Source organism: Falco biarmicus, chromosome 3 (assembly GCF_023638135.1).
Source record: "Falco biarmicus isolate bFalBia1 chromosome 3, bFalBia1.pri, whole genome shotgun sequence".
NCBI classification, from domain to species: Eukaryota; Metazoa; Chordata; class Aves; order Falconiformes; family Falconidae; genus Falco; species Falco biarmicus.
The window spans coordinates 77,133,295-77,154,523 of record NC_079290.1 but is presented as its reverse complement, the minus strand read 5'-3'; the positions used below and the strand labels follow the sequence as shown (position 1 = coordinate 77,154,523).

Genomic DNA, 21,229 nt, shown 5'->3' with positions numbered 1-21,229 from the left:
GGACAGGAACAAATGCATGCTCCGCAAGGTTGCTGGTGACACCCCACTGGGGGTGCAGCATGCAGATGATTCCCTGAAACAGTATCCTGGAATAGCCCTGGGTGGCCAATCCTTGTGACACCCAAGGGCTAGAAAAACAGTTGGGTTGAAAACCTCACAAAGTGCAACAAATCCAAGTACAAAGTCCTGTACCCAGCACTGAATAACCTTATTATCCATTTGGACTGGATGACAAGAGGCTAGGAAGCTGTTCTGCAGAAAGAAACCTTTAGAGCCTGATAGCGAGTTTAATATGAATTAGTGTGTTCTTACAGCAAAGAAAGCCAACTGCACCTATAAACAAGTCCGGTAACCACAGCAATAATCCCAAAAGGCATTGGTTTAATAATTGCCTTTGCTACTGAGTAATGTAATAACACTGAAGATTTTTGCCAAACCAGGCATTTTTCCTCCCTTCAATATACTGGATAATAGACCACAAAACCTTTACACCATGGAAGTAAAAGTAGTATTAAAAACACCTTGGAAGTAGAAACAGAGGCTGTAACTTGGCAAGAATAAACTGAAAGGAGGAAAAATGGCTATGTTCAAGTCTTGTTACTTCTGAAGGTCAAGTGATTCCCCCCTCCGACAAAATCCATGATACACTATAGAAGAAGGTCATCTTTAAAATTACTGGTCTTATAATGTGCATTGTTTCACTTTACCACCTCTCTTACCAACACAGTTGGCATTGAAAAAAATGCTTAGTCTTTTCAATACGACACGTGACTATTGAGTCATTTTTATCTTTGGACCAACTTCATCTTTATTTACACTAGTAATCAGTCTTCAATACGACTTTGTAACAGACTTGACACAGGACTTCATTGCTGTTATTCAATGAAATCAGGATCCTACACTGGATGTGGCACTGAAAAAGCTGATGTAAAGTTTGCTTTCCAAACTTGCAGATATGAATAAACAGAAGTTGGCACAAAGTAAGGGTTCATCAAGATCCTGGCACATTTGCTATTTCTAAGCCATTAATATCAATTTAAACAAAATGGAAAGCAATTAACTGAACAGCATATAAGAAAAGATTGATGGCCTACACAAAATTGAATTTTCAGCTCCTCAGTCCATTTAGTAATGAGGGAGAAAATACTGGCATACTCTAAGGTAACATATTAGGCATATGTATGGATTTTTGAACAAACTTCTGAAAAATGAAGCAAACGCAAATTGGCATTGAGTATTGTCTAAAACTTCATATATCTGAACTATTAATGAGGCCTATCTAGTTTAGTATGTCTCTATTTGAGAACAGAAGCGACTAGACTCAGGTTTCTGAAGTAGTTTTTCTACTGTGATGATGCTTGGGTTGGTTTCTTTTAACTGGCACATGCTCTGTTAAATTATTAGTGCTTTGCAGAGAGCTCATTACCATCAGCTCATCAGTAAATAGGTCTATTTGAGGACAAATAAAGCATTGCCTAGTTTCAATGCTACAAAAGCAAATTTAAAATACCATTTGAATCAGAGGGTCAACCCATCACTATGCAAAACAGGTGTATTCTTTGGCTTCTTCACAGAAACACAAACACACCTGGTAAATTTCATCAGGCAAAAAAATATTCATGAGCTCAAGAATGCCAGTACTCTCTTCTGCTCAGAAATTAACACAGAAGTACTCTTCATTGGCCTACACTCATTTGATGGATTTTGAAAGGTTTTAGTATTCAAAAGTCATCTGTTCGGTACGATTCAGAAACAGTAAGTTCTGAACAAGTGATGAGAGAAAACAGATCATACTAGTCTGAGCAGTATGACATTAATTCATTAAAAGCAAGCCTACTCTTCAGAAAAATCTGAGAAATGTAGGTGAATAACATCAATTTCTATTCTTCTTGGTCTGTGTAGGAAGACTGAACTTCCAATTAATTAGAAGTGAATTTTCAATTCATAAGTCAATTTTTTAAATTGACCATTTGAAAAACCTCATCAGTTAAGTTTCTAAAACTGGTGGGCCTTGGAATGAAGGAGGAGTAAAATAGAAACATAGGATTAGCTGACTACACTTGAAAAACAAGGATGAACTTCACACAGAAGCTGAATTTATTGGTTCATAAAGGCCTTTCTCCAGTTAAATTAAAATGCATAAATATGCTTATAAAAGTAGAAGCTCTTATGAGATGAAAATCCTGCTCATCACATAGAAAAGCAATGCCAAAAATTGAACAACAGGTATGTACTCCATCCACAACTCTGTCAAAGTGTATAGAACTAAGTCACTGTGCTCTTGAACCTCGGATTCTTCCAGTGTAAAATCACAGAACCATAGAATAATTCGGGTTGGAAGGGACCTTCTTATCTAAGTAGTCTTTACTTCACCTCTAAATTTTTATGACTAGTTCTAATACTACTTCTACAGATACATAGTGAGGAAATAACATTTCTAAATTCAGAAAAAACACTTTCAAATCCAAGCTCTTCTTTCAGTTACTGCAAGAAAATTTAAAAGACACTGCTATTTTGGTACCTACACTTTTCAGAAACCTCTTAACTACAATCATTTAACTTCTGAAAACAATTTATCATTTTGCAAATTATTGCTTAGCAGTTTCTCAAATGAGTTTGTAAGTAGTATGTACTATCTTGATTAAATCTTAAAATTTTCAAGAAATCAAGCAAGCATTTGGTCAACACTTTCAAGTAGCTCCCACTACTACACAGTCCTTCCTGATTCTCTTCCTAATCAGCACTACTCAAATAAAAATAATAAGTTGCAGATTAATAACTACCTAGTATGATCCAAATACTAGCTATACAAGAAATATGGTTTACCTCCATTTAATAAAGATGAAATATGTGAAAATTAATTGCAACAGGGACAAAGAATGGAAATGATCAAACCCAAGAGGAAGCAAAACCAACTGAGACCACCTACTCTGGTAAAACCAGGACAGCCTGTATAATCCCTTCAGTAGAGCCCAGAAAGAACTGCCACGTGAAATTTCAAGGTGTGATAGCAGAAGAGTCTGGTAATTTACTGCCTAAAACAGGCATAAATTCAAGGGCATTTAAAAGGACAGCAAGTTGTTCAGACATACATGCTTAGTTTAATATAATAAAGTATATTAATACGGCATTAACATACTATACATTAGAATAGTAATTAATACAGTATATAAATACTGCAAATGTTTCTATAACAGACCAAGTGAATGATCAGAGATGTAAGCAGACCAGAAGTGTAATAAAAAAGAAATACAATTTTGATAAAATTAGGACAGTGTAAATTTCATTCAATCCATAATTGATTGTTTTATAGATATAAGTTACTGCTATCAGCTAGTGCAAAACATTTTAAATGTAGCTCCCACAGGCAAATTGTTATTTAAGGTGAGGAAGATCAGGACTAATACAAAAAATAATGTGGATAAACAACTAAAGATTTATTAAAAAACCAACTTCATAGGCTGATGAGAATGGACTTTCAATAATCTAACAACTGTTTTCTTTAGTAACCTTGGTGCTAGATCTAGATGGGCAATCTTAAGACCTGTTGCCATTAAAAAGGAACAAGTGATAAGGTATGAAGAAAGATGGGTTTGTGGACTGGAATAACAGAATCAAGATAACATTTAATAAAGTATGTTCAATAGTATGCACCGGAGCATGTAACTGCTCTCAGCTGAAGAGTTTCAATAAAGCAAATGCTCATAACAGTAACACTGAGCTGCCACTGTCATCCAGTCATGGATAAAAGGCCAATGAGATTTTTGGATACATCATTTAGGTATTCTTAGACATAAAACCAGAAACCATTGTACGAAGCACAAGGCAAGGACAAAGGGAGAGCTATGTGTTTAGCAAACGAGATGTTTCAGAGCAGAGCCCTGTGGATTTGTAAGAGACCACTGCAGGGGACTGGACACAGTGATCCAGATGGCCCCTTCTACTCCTCCTCTTCCAGCCTGGAATTCGTAGGAGAGTAATGAACACAAGTGAAAAGGCCTAAATATATCACTTCCAGAAGCAAATGTAGATGCCAGATCTTTTTCATAAAACTCCTCCATACGAGCTCTGTGTTTGGGGTGTTTGGTTTTGGGTGGGTGTTTTTGTTGTTGTTGTTGTTGTTTGTTAGCCTTTTAGAAGGAATAAAATTCTCCCAATAGATTGTTTCTGAGAATAAAAAATTATTCACAGAACTCCTCAAATGAAAGTCTCTGAAAAGCTGCTTAAGTTACTTTTTCCCCCCCAGCTGTAGCCAATACTTTTCCGACTGACTTTAAGAGAACCCAGTGTTGCTTGCAGAGAGAAAGTGCAATAGGCAAGGTTTTAAAGGACCAGATGAAGAATATTTTAATCAAAAGTTAAAAAACAATTTAATCCACAAATTTTGGATTTACATTCTCTTTTACAAGAATTTTTGCTATTCAAGAAAAAAATAAATAGATCCAGGAGGGAGACAAATATTGCCTCTCAGAATATCACTGTAAACACAAAAGATAGCTAAATTTTGGAAACCAAAAATACAAGTGCAAAGACTACTGTACTCATATAAACAGCTGAGATTTGCTAGACTCCCATGACTTTAAAGTAGCTTTCAAATGACTGAGGCAACATTTTAGGTTTTCTGTCTGCTCTCCAGGTTGAATGAAAATTGTTTAAAAATAGACTTAGTCAGGGATTCTACAGACAATTCCATTCTCTCAACTGCTTTGAGATTTAAAATATACTTCTGATTGTTCACTGGTCATAATAGTATACGTTATTTAATAATGCCAATCCTATACAAAAAAAACCTTACACATTTTTACAGTACTGCTTCAAATATTAGAAGTACATCATTAGTTCAATTTAATTACAACATGATGAAATGAATACACAGATATATAGTACCTTGAAGTCAACAGCAGGAAGTTTTTGCACAGTCATTAAGTTATTGGGTATTAACAGTACTGGCAGGCAGGTTCAAAACTCCATTATTCAGGTCTTTTCCTTCTTACACTGAACAGCAGACATTGCCTCTCGTGACAGCTACAGAACAGGCAATCCTTTTAGGAAAGTAGATTTATAAGCTGATAGACAGTTATTTCTTTTCCTGAAGCAACTGCAGTCTTAAGTTGGGCTACTGATGCCTCAGATGCTGACAGAATAAACACTCCTCTTCAAAGCCACAGCTACTTCACATACGCACTCTGGGAGCGCTACTGAGTGTGCTTGACTTAAGAATAACAGCCAGCTAGAGAATACAGACAGTATTTTCATCGGTATCACAGGCAGCGTGAAAACAACATGCAATTGTTACCAACAGCAGCAAGAGAGGATTTTAACGTCAGTGCTAGCAATGTATCAAGCTCCTAAATCCCCAGCATATAGTAATTAATGGCTGAAGATGCATCAGTAAGACTTACTCAAGCTTTCTACTACCCTTTGCCTAATAGGTTGAGGTAGGATTTTCTTTGTTTTTTCTTTTTGGAAGAGTCACAGTTGGTGACCCAGCACTTAGCTTTTTCAGTACAAGCAACACTCCTGCCAATCAGCATCCCAGAGCTGTAAAGTGACTCCAACATTTAATAAATCCCTGATGAGCTGTGCTAGTTGGACTTCCAACCCCAACACTACAGGGCTGGAAGAGGAAAATACAGGTCACATCAGTACAGGTGTTCTAGGTGAAGACCTCAATTTCCTCAAGAAAAACAATTCTGTCATGTGAGCTACAGACCTTGCAAGTTCATTATTACTCAGAAGAAACAGATTTTTTAAAACTAATTTTAGTTTCCTTATTAGAACTAAATGGTGGTTCCAAGGCTCTTTTTAAGAAATAAAAAGCTGAACTACCCAAAATTTATATTACAATGGGATAGTGTCACAGTAGTAGAGATCAGGCTATTAGTATACTATTTGCTGTCTGCAACAAAAACCTGTAAACACCTCCACGTATTTTAGATATTCAAGTTTGTGACATGATGTAACACAGCCTGAAGGCTTCCAGCCAAAAGAAGCATCACTTGGCCTTACAAGGCATAGATTCACTAAGATCAAATGCATGCAGCAGTCAAGAATTTCTAATAATCAAGAAATCACACAATTCAAGAACTATTTAAAATCATCTCACAGGTGCAAGATGAGCTATAAGTAGAATAGGCTAGCTGACACAACTTCTTTTAGAGTTAAAATTCTTACTGGAAAAAATTAAGATTTACTATTGCGAACAATCTTCTTTAACAAATAACAAGCACTAGATTAGACTACGTGGAAGTAAAAATACAGCAAGCTTTTCCCATTCTCAATGCTCATATTCTCCATCTTCCTTTATAATGTTTCTGCTTAGTTCAGAAAATCAAATTTACTTCCAAATTTTATTAGAAGTTCCACATTAAAATGTCAAACTGCAAACTCAGTTTTTACCAGCTGACTGAACTAAAAAGAACACTAATCTTATTAATAGATCACTTTTAATACAGATGTGTCAAATATCAGTAGAATTTTCAAATTTTGTAGTATTTGCTTTGAAATATTTTGAGAAAATAAGCAGGTTCTTCTTGAAAACACTGATGAACACAAAGGGGGTTGGCATTTATTCTACTATTGCTAGAAGAGATGAAAACTAGCAACTCACGTGTCTGTATTAAAGAATCACAAATTTCAAGAAGAAATCCTTCACTGCTTAAAGGTCAGAAGAATTCACTGTTGCCAAGCTAGTTACACATTTTTCATAGACAAAGACCTAAGCAGACTATGAACAATCAAGTGAATAAATCTTCTACAAGGCATCCTTGAAACGTTCCTCATACATTACAAAAATTGTTAAATCTTGCAAGCTATGTCTCAAATATTCTAAAATATCAAACTTCCATAAAGCTTCTGATTATTCTTCAGCTTTTGGCTTTGATACATATCTAGAGTGGAATAAAATTGTTCATTAATTCTTCAAACAATTTTAAAGACAGCAGAAAATTACATAGGCAAATACTCATCATTACGGATGAACCACTAATGGGCAAAAATTTGAATTAAAGAAAAGCAGAGTCAGCTAATTAGAAAATACTATAAAGGAGATTCCTGGAAACATAGGGTAAATTGCAGTGAACTGATTAAACCATCCTTACGTGTGTAACTGCAGAAACTTCAAATTCTGAAAACTTCCTATCATAGATTAAAAATCCAGAAGGGGAACTTGAAGAAACAGCAAATGCATTCAAAGAACATTTTTTCTCTCCCTCCAAAATATGTAGAAAATATTCAAGAAAATAGTAAGTATTCTAGAAAAAAAAGCTTTGAAAACACCACAAGTAAACAAAAAAAGGATACTACATGCTGGGACCACGGGGTGTTTATCCTAGAGAAGCTGGCAGAATTCTGCCCAGAGTAACTGCAGAACATGCTGAAAAATCAAACACTGGCAGATGTCAAGTTAAAAAATGTTTAATAGGACAAAGCATGTGACTAAATGTGAAAATTTAAAGAATTAGGAAATGTAATTTGACAAAATAAGGGTGACAAACATTTAACCCATGGTGGGTTATATTCTCTCAAATAAAATGAAGAATGGTGAAGGATTCAAAAGTTTTGGTAATAAGCTTTACTTCCAACAGTGACACTAAAGATAGTTTAAGAAAAAAATACTAAAGATATACCACCACCACCCCCTCCACATTTAGGGAAATACCAAAATACTAACCCTAAAGTAGCTCATCAGGTTTTCAGGCCTAAATACTTTTTGAAATACAGAGAAAATATCAGATCTCGATCCAAAAAAACTAGTAAGCCCCAAGAAAGAAAACAACTTGAATATATGCTTCTGTTCCTTTTTCTCTTTCCCCCCATCTTGAGCTGGAAGACAGGGATGAGGAGCAGAATGAAGCCCCACAGTCCAGGAGGAAAAGGTCAGTGACCTGCTGCTCCACTCAGACATGCACCAGTCTATGGGGCCAGATGGGATCCACCTGAGGGTACTGAGGGAGCTGGTGGAGCAGCTCACCAAGCCACTCTACATCATTTATCAACAGCTCTGGCACACTGGAGAGGTCCCAGAAGACTGGGGGTCAGCCAATGTGACATCTATCTACAAGAAAGGCAGGAAGGAGGATCCAGGGAACTACAGGCCTGTCAGACTGACCTCGGTGCCAGGGAAGGTTACGGAAATGGTCATCCTGAGCACCACCACACAGTACGTGCAGGACAGCCAGGGGATCAGGCCCAGCCAGCATGGGGTTATGAAAGGCAGGTCCTGCTTGCCAAATCCAATCTCCTTCTATGACAAGGTGACCTGCCTTGTAGATGAAGGAAAGGCTGTGGATGTTGTCTACCTGGACATTAGTAAAGCCTCTGACACCACCTCCCACACCATTCTCCTGGAGAAACTGGCTGCTCATGCCTTGAATGGGTGTACTCTACACTGGGTTAAAAACTGGCTGGACAGCCAAGCCCAAAGACCGGTGGTGAATGGAGCTACATTCAGCTGGCAGCAGGCCACCAGTGGCGTTCCCCGGGGCTCAGTGCTGGGGCCAGTCCTGATTAATACCTTCAGCGACAATCTGGATGAGGGAATAGAGCGAAACCTCAGTAAATTGCAGATGACGCCAAGCTGGGCAGGAGTGTTGATCTGCTGGAGGGCAGGAAGGTTCTGCGGAGGGATCTGGACAGGCTGGACTGATGGGCCAAGGCCAATTGTATGAGGTTCCACCAGGAGAAGTGCCGGGTCCTGCACCTGGGGCACAACCACCCCACGCAGCGCTACAGGCCTGGGGAAGAGCGGCTGGAAAGTGCCTGGTGGGAAAGGACCTGGGGGTGCTGGCTGATGGCTGGCTGAACATGAGCCAGCAGTGTGCCCAGGGGGCCAAGGCAGCCAACAGCACCCTGGCTTGTATCAGAAGCAGTGTGGCCAGCAGGACCAGGGCAGTGATCGCCCCCCTGTACTCAGCACTGTGGACGTCGCACCTACAATACTGTGTTCAGTTTGGGGCCCTCACTCCAAACGGGATGTAGACGGGCTGGAGCTTGTCCAGAGATGGGCAACAAGGCTGGTGAAGGGTGTAGAGAACAAGTCTTATGAGAAGCAGCTGAGGGAACTGGCATTGTTTAGCATGGAGGGAAGACTCTCTACAACTACCTGAAAGGAGGCTACAGGCAGCTGGGTGTTAGTCTCTTCTCCCATGTAACAAGCAACAGAACAAGAGGAAACAGCCTGAAATTACAAAAGGGGAGGTTTATATTGGATATTAGGAAAAATGTCTTCACTGAAAGGGTGATCAGCACTGGAACAGGCTGCCCAGGGAGGTAGAATTACCATCCCCCCTTGGAGGTATTTACAAAACGCGTAGAAGCAGTGCTTAGGGGTATGTTTTAGTGATGGACTGGGCAATCCTGGGTTAACAGTTGGACTTGAACTGTCCCCCCCCGGGCCCGGGGCTTCTCGGAGTCGGGTTGCTTGGGAATGCAGCCCAAAGCGGGTGGTAAACTCCATCTAAGGCTAAATACGGGCACGAGACCGATAGCCAACAAGTACCGTAAGGGAAAGTTGAAAAGAACTTTGAAGAGAGAGTTCAAGAGGGCGTGAAACCGTTAAGAGGTAAACGGGTGGGGCCCGCGCAGTCCGCCCGGAGGATTCAACCCGGCGAGCTTGCGGCCGGCCGGCGCGGGCCCGGCGGATCTTTTACAACCTAAATGATTCTATGAAAAGCTGGATCAGATATGGAGAAAAAAAGAAAAAACGGCATTGTCCAAAATTTGTGCCCCTTTGCTATCTCCCTATGCAAATTAAAGTCTACATCAAAAGAAAATGGCTGTATTTATACAGACATGCCACATAGCTCTGAAGCATACATTCACACATGAAGTCTGTTTTCACATCATAAAGCTGTCTGCTCAGCAGGTAACTTCTGCTGCCAGCAACTGTTTTGTACTTAATTAACATGCACAGTATTGCACTAAGGATAAGATTCTTCACATCCATCCTTCACTTTCCCTCCTATACTCACTTGCTTTAGATTTAGTTTTTCTTAATTCTGTCTTCCCAGAGATCTCTGACAACACAAGCTTGAGAAATACCATGCTTCTAAATTTTTTATTTCTATCGTCAATCCATGCAAATGTACACACAGTATAAAAAGAACAACGATGAGATTTTCTTCAAGGACCTATATATTTGTCCATGTAAAGTCTATTTCTAAAGTAGGCAATGTTTGTATTTTGGGTTCTAGTTTGAATAGGTAAACAAGAAAAGAACTGTCAGATAAAATGCTAAATAGGCAGAATAATAAAACAGAGTTCTGGAAATCCTTTAGAACTTGGGATCAATTGCAAGATTACACAAGAAAAGAAGAAACTGAAAGGGAGAAGTTGCTATAATAGTTTGCAAACAGCCCAGTACAGCAACAGCTCTTCTTCAGGACTAGGGTCCTAGGTACTTTGTCCCCACAGCATCTTGGTCTTTAGATCTGGTACTGGTATTTCCAAACGACCAGAGCTTAAACTCCACAATTCAGACTTCAGGTGAGCTGTAGAGGTTTATATGCTGAAGCACCTGTGATGCCTGACAGTATAAGAGAATTTACACAATTATGAGTACTGTTCATTTTGAACTGTTCAAAGACTGGTTTCACGTTTTGGGACAGTCTCACAACAGAAATCTACTCTCCTTTTCCTCTTCACTGCATTTTCCCCTTTGATATTCAGCAAGCAAACTATCCTTAACTTTCCAGCAGGCAGCAGCTCTGACCAATTCTGTTCCATGCAAGCAGATGCACTTTCCTTCCCCCATTGCTCTTACACCTACATCTCCTAGGCTGCTATCACACAAACAAAAATTAAGATAACAGGTGAAGCAGAGGCAGGGTGAAAAAGTGATCTTCTGTTGCTGCTGGAATCAAGATTATATAACGAAAGGAGGAATAAGGAGGAGAAGACAAGACCTCACCTGTCTAAGAAATATGCAACTGCCCATATGATTCAAAAAACCTGAAGCACACAGTATTCACCTATCCACCTAATGTCCTTCTGTAACTGTAAAAGTAGAAAATGATAAACAATGGACCTAAGCATGGAAATTGTAATTAACCATGGACATGTCTAGCTCATTACAAGTTATGTGCAGGCAGAGTTTCCATATTCCATTAAGTGGAAGGGAGAGAACTCTGTTTGATCCACCCAGGTCCCATGCCAGTCCTAATGGAAATAAATGAAACTGATTTTACATTAGCAGTCCCTACAAATATGAATACATGAAAAAGCTAGATTGGCAGACAAATCAAAAAGCCCAACTGAATAGTCATGAAAGACTGGCAAAAGTTTGATGGCAAACAAACAAAAAAGACACTATCTGGCTGTTCAGCAGAATAAAATCACTTTTAATTGAAGACTACTGAGACTATACAGGAAAAAAAAAAGAAAACCACCAAAGACTAAAAAAGACAAGAAATCCAGTCTATTAATTTCATTGTGAACAACTTTGTCCTCTCTCCTCTGCCCCCAACCAGACATGTTAGATAGCGTTGTAAAAAAATACTTACAAACCAAGACTTCATTTGCCACTATTTCTAGACAGACTAAACGCTGGCTACATTGAAGACTTTCCTTAGACTCATCTCCAATACTACAATAAATATTTTAAGCCTCTTCATATTCACTAAAGTTGTACTTCCAAACAATTTAGAAAAAATAAAATAAAATCCACTAGTTAAACTTGGTTTGCTGAAACTTCAAAATGTAAAGTATGATCACTGAGACCAAGAGTATGTTGCATTTAGGTCCAGCCAAGTATGACAAAGAATGTCTTGGGTTTATAGTTTTACAGAATGAACTTTATTCTGCACTCTGGACCAACCTTTATAAAAAGTATACCACTATTAAATAAGAGAAGGCATAACAAGAAAGAAAAAGGTCTACATCAAACAGGCAGATGTAAATTTAAAGAAGCACTTGGGTTGCCCTATCAAGTCACTGTATTCACAGCATTTATGCAGGACTGGATGCAAAATTTGGATTTCCAAAAGGTTAAAACAGAACCACTGAGCACTCTTTAGAGCTTTCAACTTCATTGAAACATAAACCAATTGATATTCAAGTTCACAGTTGGTCAAAAAGCCATAGTATGGAAACAGTAAGTTGAGTCCTATAGCAAATCAGGATTGCTATTCTCTAACAGCTTCAAAAATCTGTACTCCTTTTAAACAAGCAAACCTACCATGTTTTGAGTTCATTTGTGAAAGAAAATGCTAGAAAAACACAAATCAGTAAACAGAAAAAATTAGTTTTCACTTAGATCACAGAAAGTATTTAAACAAAGTCATTTTGACAAGAAAAATGCTATATTTTCAGCATTCTGTAATAAATACTTCCAAATGTTGCTGGATTTTATTTCTTAATACTCTAGAGGAAAAATGGCAGATTCGCTCACACGTTAAATGTCAAGACTATACTCTTACAGCTAGTGACTCCAATAAAATGTTTTCCATCTAGCTTAACTTCTAAGTTTTCATACTAATATGAAAAAGGTTTGGCAAATTTAAATAAAATAGCCATATCAAGACATAGGCATTGCATCAGTAAAGGGAAAAAAAACCACCAACAACTTAGAATTTGTTATTTCTTGCACTGTGCAGTAGTACAGAGAAATCTGAAGTCTGATATGAAATTTAAGGTAGAAAGTTTATTTCCTGAAAGAGTTCACATTTCCCCCCCAGTTACCTGTAAGACTGATGCTAAGAATTTTCTGCATAGTTGCATAGACAAAGAAATCAGCAGAACATTAGGTATGGCAGAGATGTATTAGACTTCAGTACATTACTTAAGTTTCTTCAGATACTTAGGTGCTTCCTACTTTGCCAATTTTTTCCAGAAGTTGTCAGGCACTTTGTAAAAAAACACTTAATATATAATTTGACACATCATTTTTTGAAGGTATAAAGCTGGTAGCAACTCTAAGCTTTTTTACAATTCAAAATTCATATCTGACTAGAAGCCAAGAGAGAAACAGGTCACTGTAAAAAAGGTTAATCTGTCAGAAAACATTAAAAAAGGGAATAAGATGGAACTGTTTTGCAAATTCAGCTATACATTAATTGGAGACTGCAGCATTTGAGTAATACAATCACTTTTAAAAGTACCTGATTAAATTTAAAAAGTCTTTTTTAAAATTCTGTGCTCAAATACATTCTAAATTACTTTTCAGTAACCTTTCCAAACGATTTGCAACTTCTCTGAAAATACTAGTCTTTACAACACGAGAAAGTAGACATGCCTAAGAAGCCATACCATATGGTTAGACCATAGCTAAAGATTCACCAACACGCTACTGCGTAAGTAGTTGCTACTCTATCTTCTCTCTTATTCCAATATGCCAGCCTCCTGCTTTGCCAGTAAAAATTTACACAGCAATGAAGAAACTCAACCAGGAAATAATACAACTGAAAAATAACCAAAAACAATAGTGCTTTTTCAGCCACATCAGCCTCCCAGTGCAAACCCAGACCAAACAATACAGACCAACCAGGTAACCCTCCCCCAACAGCAGTTATTTCCACTCAAATCCATAACCTTATTAAATTCACCGTTAAAGTCAAAAACCAAGAGGTGGTTGGGCTACAGCAGAAGAAATATCAGTGGAGCTATAGCTCGAAAGACCAAAAGCCTTAAATCCAGAAATAAATTGAAAAAAAAATTACCCTAATTATTTTTTATTCTGAGTAGCCTCTACTAATGTTTAACAGCATTAGGTAATAATTTTGGATATATTTTTCCTTCTCCCCTGAAATTATGCTTGTTCAAGCTATACTTTTTAAGCACTAAATGTAAGAGTACATGCCAGATTAAGATCTTTTGAAGTCAACTGGAAAAGGATCCACTTAGACCTGAAACAGGCTTTTTCCTTTTTACCCCACTGAACCTGAACTTCAAAGTTAGTCCCAATGAGTTCTTCAGAACTCAGTCTGCGAAAATTAATCTTATGAAATGTGCTAACAGGTTTGCAGGAAATAAAAAAATAAAGGTGAAAAATAAGCACAAAATGTCAATACCAAAGATATCAACCAGAAGACAACATTTAACACACTAAATACATTGAACTGGTTAACCTTTTTTGCCAAAGGAAACATAATTTGTTGTACCACATCTTTGCCAGTTTGTCCCATTAAATTTGGTTCTCCAACTTGTTTCAATCAAGCTAAAAAAACCCCAAACAGTAGTACATGGGAGATGCACACAGAGAGAAGGCTTGACAAGAGCTTAGCTGTTAAACATGTCACTGGACAGCCAGTGACACAGTGGCCTTGGCTCGTATGACAAGGATGCTTTAAGGGAACTGTGTTTACTGTAGAAACACAGAAAAAAACCCCAGACTTTCTTATTTCAAATGGATAGAAAATTATTGATCTGCATTCCAGTTCATTGCCCTAGGTCACTCTTCTCAAGGTGATTCTCATACTGAGAAAGTAAAAGTACATTTAGGAAAACTAAAAATGGGGTGCTTTACCCACTTGGGTATTGTACTTTCTAATACCCAGAGACAACCACAGTACCAGATTAAGTTAGGCCTGTGCTAGTATCTAAAGGCATTCTTATGGACACCTGTTTAATAGCTGTAGACAACTGCACTAGCTCACCAGGACCCTAAAGGAACACAAAAATATGGAACATGCATTTGGTGGATTGACCCTGGCTGGACACCAGATGCCCACCAAGCCACCCTATCAATCCCCTTCTCAGCTGGACAGCAGAGAGAAAATATAATGAAGAGCTCATGGGTCAAGACAAGGACAGGGAGATTATTCACCAATTACTGTCATGGGGAAAACAGACCAAACTCAGGGAAATTAGTTTAATTTACCAAACCAGAGTAGGGTAATGAGAAATAAAAACCAAATCTTAAAAACACCTTCCCATCACCCCTCCCTTCTTCCTGGCTTAATTTCACTCCCAATTTTCTCTGCCTCCTCCCCCATAGTGGCGCAGAGGAACAGGGAATGGGGCTGTGGTCAGTTCATCACACGTTGTCTCTGGGGCTCCTTCCCCCTCAGGGGGAGGCTCCTCACACTCTGCCGCTGCTCCAGCCTGGGGTCCCCCCCATGGGAGACAGTCCTCCACAAATTTCTCCAGTGTGAGTCCTTCCCACAGGCTGCACTTCTTCACACACTGCTCCAGTGTGGGTACCCCCAGAGTCACAAGTCCTGGCAGCAAACCTGCTCCAGCCTGGGCTCCTCTCTCCACGGGTCCTGCCAGGAGCCTGCTCCAGTGCAGCCTTTCCAGGGGGTCACACCTGGCATGGGGCTGTCCACTGGCTGCAGGTGGATATCTGCTCTACCAGGGACCTCCATGGGCTGAGGTGGACAGCCTGCCTCACCATGGCCTTCACCATGGGCTGCAGGGAAATCTCTGCTCCAGTGCCTGGAGCACCTCCTCCCCCTCCTTCACTGACCTTCAGGTCTGCAGAGTTGTTTCTTTCATTCTCAAGCATCTCTTCAGCTGCTGGATTTTTTCCCCCCTTCTTAAATACATTATCACAGAGGTGCTACCACCATTGCTGATGGGCTCAGCCTTGGCTAGCAGTGGGTCTGGTCTTGGAGCCGGCTGGCATTGCCTCTATCAGACATCGGCGAAGCCTCTAGCAGCTTCCCACAGAAGCCACCCCTGCATCTCCCCCCATACCAAAACTGTGCTATGCAAACCCTATACAACGCAACGACAAAGTAGTAGCATACATGCAGTCTCCCTTTGCTCTAAGATACATCCAAAGCAGACAGACCTGACCAAAGCATCAAAAATTCCTAGATCAAATTTTGTACTAACCTCCTCTGCAGGTTCACAGCCATCTGGATGGTCCACTAACACTGGTGGCAAAATCCCGATACATTGCTGTAGGGCACCTGTGGGTAGGGACCATAGAGCAACAGACTCGCCTAGGTCATTCTGACATGAATGTAGAAGCAGAAGATTTCTTCCATCCACAAGGTTTTAAGGCTGTCCTAGAAGAAAAACAGAAATTCAGATAAGTTCCAGATTCAATTCTGGCATAGCTTGAGGTGGAAGGGGAAGGGAAGTTTCCCAGCATTTAAGACTTCAAAATCCAAAATCCTGTGCAAGGGAGAAGGAGCCAAAAGACTGCTTCTAAAAAGAGGCAGTGAACTGAGCCTGTGAGGAAAACAACATATGCAGGGTAGAGTGGAGAGGTGGAACAAGTCATCAAAATTTTTTAGCCTTTCAGATGATATGATTTAAGTGGGAGGACTGCCTGTCCTCCCAAATAAGCAGTTCTCTATTTTTGAGTTCTATATATGTCGCCCTCTATCCAATCATAAACACTTAGCACAACAAACTATGAATTGTTCTTGATAAGGCTAGAAAACAGCCTCCTCAACAGCACACATTCACATGAGCAGCTCCCCAGATGATCATTCTTTTGGACTAAATTTTTCCATACATATTTAGTTTATAGATGTAAGGGTTTTTCACATTCTTTCATCTCTCGCCCACAAGTTAAACATTAGCATTTATAACGACAGCTTTTGTAAAAAAAACAGGTGTTACTAATCTAACACTGACCTGATGCTTAAGAAGCAATGTTTTTTCACTTCTAAAAGTGACACCTGAAAAATGATGGCTGAGCCTTTCCAAGGCTTTGTTAAAATTTTAGCAATAGTGAATGAACTCTTTCAAATCTTTTCCTTTACCCAGTTGATACAGCACTATCTGAAGGAAATTCTAAGCAGCTGAAAAGTAAACAAAATATCTTAACAAAGAAGAAAGCAGATTTTTTTTCAATGTTAAATGCTTGTAACCTGCCTACACCTAAGGAATATTTGCCATACATCATGACCTTGTGTGTTGTATTTGCCATATTGTATATGAGCCTACTAAGTTATTTAAGTTTACTGTTCTGTTTAAACTGTTGGCTTTATGCATTGCCTGTCCAGATGAAGAATTATGTACTAGGGAGGAAAAAAAATTAAGATGCTGACACTATGATAACATGACAGTATGGAGGAAATACATGGTAAGGAAAGCTAAGACTGGCAGTGATTGAAAACATGTTTGTCAACTGCTTATTCTGAAACAAATTATGACCCCCAGTACCGAGGCAGGTGCAGCAAGTATAATACTTGGCAGTTTCCCATTTTTTTGGGTATCAAAGTAGAAAGGGAAAATGTCTCAAGTCCTAATTTTGTTCTCCATTTGAGGATAGATTACCAAAATACTGATAAAACATACTGATAGAATAGGAATAGTAAGCAGTTTTATATCCACAGAAGTGGCTTACAGTCTGAATTTTAAAAGAGTGGCTAAGAATCTCCCAGAAATAACATCAATTTTTATCAAATCTGAAAAAAATAAGGAAGTTTCAAAGGGCCAGAAAAATACGGGTTCATAGGATGATCCAAGCCACACCCAGCAGGACACCTGACAAATCACATGACTGTTACCTTTCTGAACGTGTTAAATATTAAGAGATCATGACAATTCTGAAGAGATCCAACCGCCTTTATCAAAGCAAATTAGTCACAGGCTTCAAGAAAGTGAAACACACAGACTTCTGTGACATATCTGACAAGGCTCTACACATTGTACTGTCACATACAATACAGAAAAAAAAATCAGCGATGCTTATGTTAAATTAACTTTTTTTTATATCACTTTTCTTCAGTAAAACTCAAGTGCCTTACAGAGATGGAGAACACAATCCATTTTTACAGATGGGGAAATTAGTCCATTACTGGCTAAGCAGCTGCCAAATCTGGGATTAAGTTTTATTCTACTTGCTCAAGAGTTGTAACTGAAGTATCTATCTATACATCTGTCCAGTTCGATGAAGATCCATATTCTAGTGATTTTGCTAATTTAAGTATTTCTTCAAAGGATCCTAAGACGACAGGCTCTTTGTTCAGTGTGCTCCAGACACTGGACAGAAATAGCTCCTATAAAACCCACAAACAAAAAGCGAACAATAAAAGCAGGACACACAGAGAATGGTCCACGTTGCCATTAGTAAGCAAAGCACATCTACCAAGGGCAGATGTTCGCTTCTTCATAGTGAACTTCCACACACTTACAAGCATGTAATTTCCCTTGATTTTTCTTTGGGTTACAAAAATGTCAATTCGGTCATTCTTTCTGCACATACCATCTTTCCTAAATCACCAGTCATTACCATCACCCTCCTGAGGCAAATTAACTGTGCCTACATCTTTCTTGAAGTACAATAACAAAAACTGATACAGTACTTTAACCTTACAATACAGAACAGAGCAAGGTTCAACTCCACATGTTCTCTAGATTATACCACCATTTATTCATGCCAATATATAACACACCTATTCTTTCTAAAGAACGCCACTTTGTTAACTCTCATTTTGTAACTCATGGCTTGCGGTCAGGGTGGGGAACAGGGTGGCAGGAACAACTTAAACAGTTGTTCACCTTTTATTTTTGTGCTATTTTGACCCACATATAAACCATTTCACTTATTCTTCTAAAATGCATCCTATTCTTTCAGGCCATTTTCCCAACATTCAAGATTCTTCTGAATGAATTACTCTAGGAGAACCTGCTTTAGCAGGGGGTTGGACTCTGCTAAATGATTTCCAGAGGCCCCTTCCAACTCTGACCATTCTGTGATTCAGTGAATTGCCAGCCCAACTTCGTGTATCTGCATTTATTCCCAAACATATCTTGTCTTCAGGTCTCACAATCATATGCTATTCCATTGCCCAATTCATGATCAGGAACAATAGTCTGAAACAACTACACAAAATCCCATACAATATGCTTTCCCCTTGCTGAAAGTGAACTACTGAAAAACAAAACTCTGGCTACTGTTAACCTAATGATTTTACACGCATGCTAAAACAGCCTCTTTTTTTTTTTTTTATTAATCTAGGCCACGTTGCCTTTGCTTGGTCTGTAAGAGTATCACATGTGGCTTTCCCCAGTCCATAAGCTTCCTGTTTTAGAGGATGTTAGACTGGCTTGATAATGCATTTCTGATCTTCACAGAAGGCTTTCAAATTTGCTTCCCTAAACAGCATGTTCAGAGAGGACTATCTTACCTGTAACTACATCTCTTCAGTATTCTACTCTAACTGGATTTTCCATTATATCCTGTCAAGAACAAAAATCAAGGCACAGTATGTGTGCAGAACTCACTGGTGATTTTCTCATGGTTCTGACTCAAAACAAAAGTCATTTTAGCTAGAAACAGGCAAAAGAAACCAAGGTAAAGAAGATGCAGTGTGCCCTTTCATTTTCTTCATGTAAATCCAAAGTAACCCAGAAAAAACTAATAACCAACACACACCCAACCTGATGTGGGCAGGCAAGTGGGTTTGGAGACAAGAACACCAACAACAGGATATGTAGGTGAACAAAAACAAGAAAGCATCTGCTGCAATAGCACTTATGAGTACGTAGATTAAGGTTACCAGTAGCCATTGGCTTTCAATGCTCCATACAGCATTACACTGCTATGCAGTCTAAACTGAAGACTACTACTGCTTTTAAACTGTGCATACAAAATAGCCTACAGACTTCAAAGGGAATTATTGGAGCTGGGATTTTGGAATTTGGAATCCAAGCAGCTTCTGTTAATAAGTTCTTATATCAACTCCCAAGTATTTCACAGGATGAAGGTTAGATGAAGATATTCTAGGTAGAGATCTCCCTTGCCAATAATTTTCACTGTCCTGTTTTATACCCCATTACCACCATTCTGTCATCACAAGCACCAGTAGGTGCCTCAGCTTTTTTAAGTGACACATAAAACAAAGAAAGGGATTTTTTTGAAAACTGAACTTTAAGGGGAATTGAATACTCTTGAGGTTTTTATTTAAACCAAAGCAAATTTTAGCTAGCCACTCTGATATGCTGACCAGATTCAAAGTCACAACATTGAGTACAAATATAATTGTCTCATATTAAGTGTCTATGCTGAACAGTCTGAATATTTGCACTCACATTATTCAGAGAACTTCCTTCTAACACATTTAATGTTAATAACAGCAACGATCATGCAGAGTTATCTATGCACAATAAAATATCTATTTCCAATTGTCACTCCATTCCACTTACCACTTTCACCTCTTCCCAAATATAATATTGGATTAACTATGATTTTTCAGTCATGCATTACCTTCCCAGTCTGTACAGTCAATTTCTCTTTATTCAGTGACATACCACCCACCCCACACAAAATCATCCAGTTGCCATAAGGTATGTAGCAAACTCCATTTCATCAGCTTGTTTTTCTACCAGCTCAGTCCAGTGGTATGACCCTGCACATGACCAGAAACACAAGAGTAGGGGAGTGAATAGGAAAGCATGAAAAGGAGACAACATTATTAGCCTGCCATGAAACTCCAGAGAAAACAGATTTATAACACTAAGAAAACCACATCTTCTACCTGTTGGTCTTGAAGTGACCAACAATACATAAAAAACCCCAGAGCATACAACAACACAACCATGGTTTTATTCCTTAAGTCTCCATGGCTTTATCTTATACAGAAAGACAGCAAGGAAAATAATAATTTAAATAAATCTTTCCTAATGGAGACAATCCAAAGATTTTTTTCCTGCATGCAATTTGTCAGAAAAAAGTAAGATCCATAGGTGTAATTTATAATACAATCAGCAAACCATAAACACAGGTATGTGCTTAACAGGTGTAAAGTACACACTGCTACCATACTATCTCCCCAAAACTCATAAAAAATTGTCAAGGTAACAGTTATTTCGATCAAGCTGACATCTAAAGTGTATGACCTTACTTTTCTTGTAGGTTCACCAACAAAGCCATGATTCTGGCAAGTACGGCCATGCAAACAACACAGCGTCACCTTCCTCTCACAGGCCTCCTGCCTTCTGAGGACACTGACTCAAAGCAACACAAGCCAACACTAGCAATGTATGAAAGAGACCAAGAGTGATTGAACCCACAGGGATTTTTTTAAGGAAATATTAATTTTAGAAGTCACCTGCAAAATGCACACACACACACACGCCCCCAAATCAAGAATCCAGCAAAGCCCATTTTCACTTTGCTTGAGAGTATTACACTGCTGGAAAGCAGAAGAAAAAAAAATACAAGACAATCTACTGCTCTCAACAGTAAAACGTCTACTATCATATTCAGCATCATTATTAAGTCTCCTTGGACTATAAGAAATATCTTTGTCATAATTCAAACAGTACCTATGCGGAATTACTTGGGGGGAAAAAAAGCTGTCTTTCATAACCTCACACTGCTCTCCGG

At 38.8% G+C, this 21,229-nt stretch overlaps 1 protein-coding gene across 3 annotated transcripts in view; it reads right to left on the bottom strand.

Moving 5' to 3' along the window:
- GALNT1 (polypeptide N-acetylgalactosaminyltransferase 1) overlaps nt 1–21,229 on the bottom strand; it is a 93,040-nt gene that overhangs the window by 49,822 nt on the left and 21,989 nt on the right. For 2 of the 3 annotated variants that reach the window (XM_056333154.1, XM_056333157.1), the window contains exon 2: nt 15,775–15,950. The gene's annotated coding sequence lies outside the window, so the exon portion shown is untranslated. The remainder of the gene's footprint in view (nt 1–15,774; nt 15,951–21,229) is intronic. The other variant, XM_056333155.1, reaches the window with a different exon arrangement.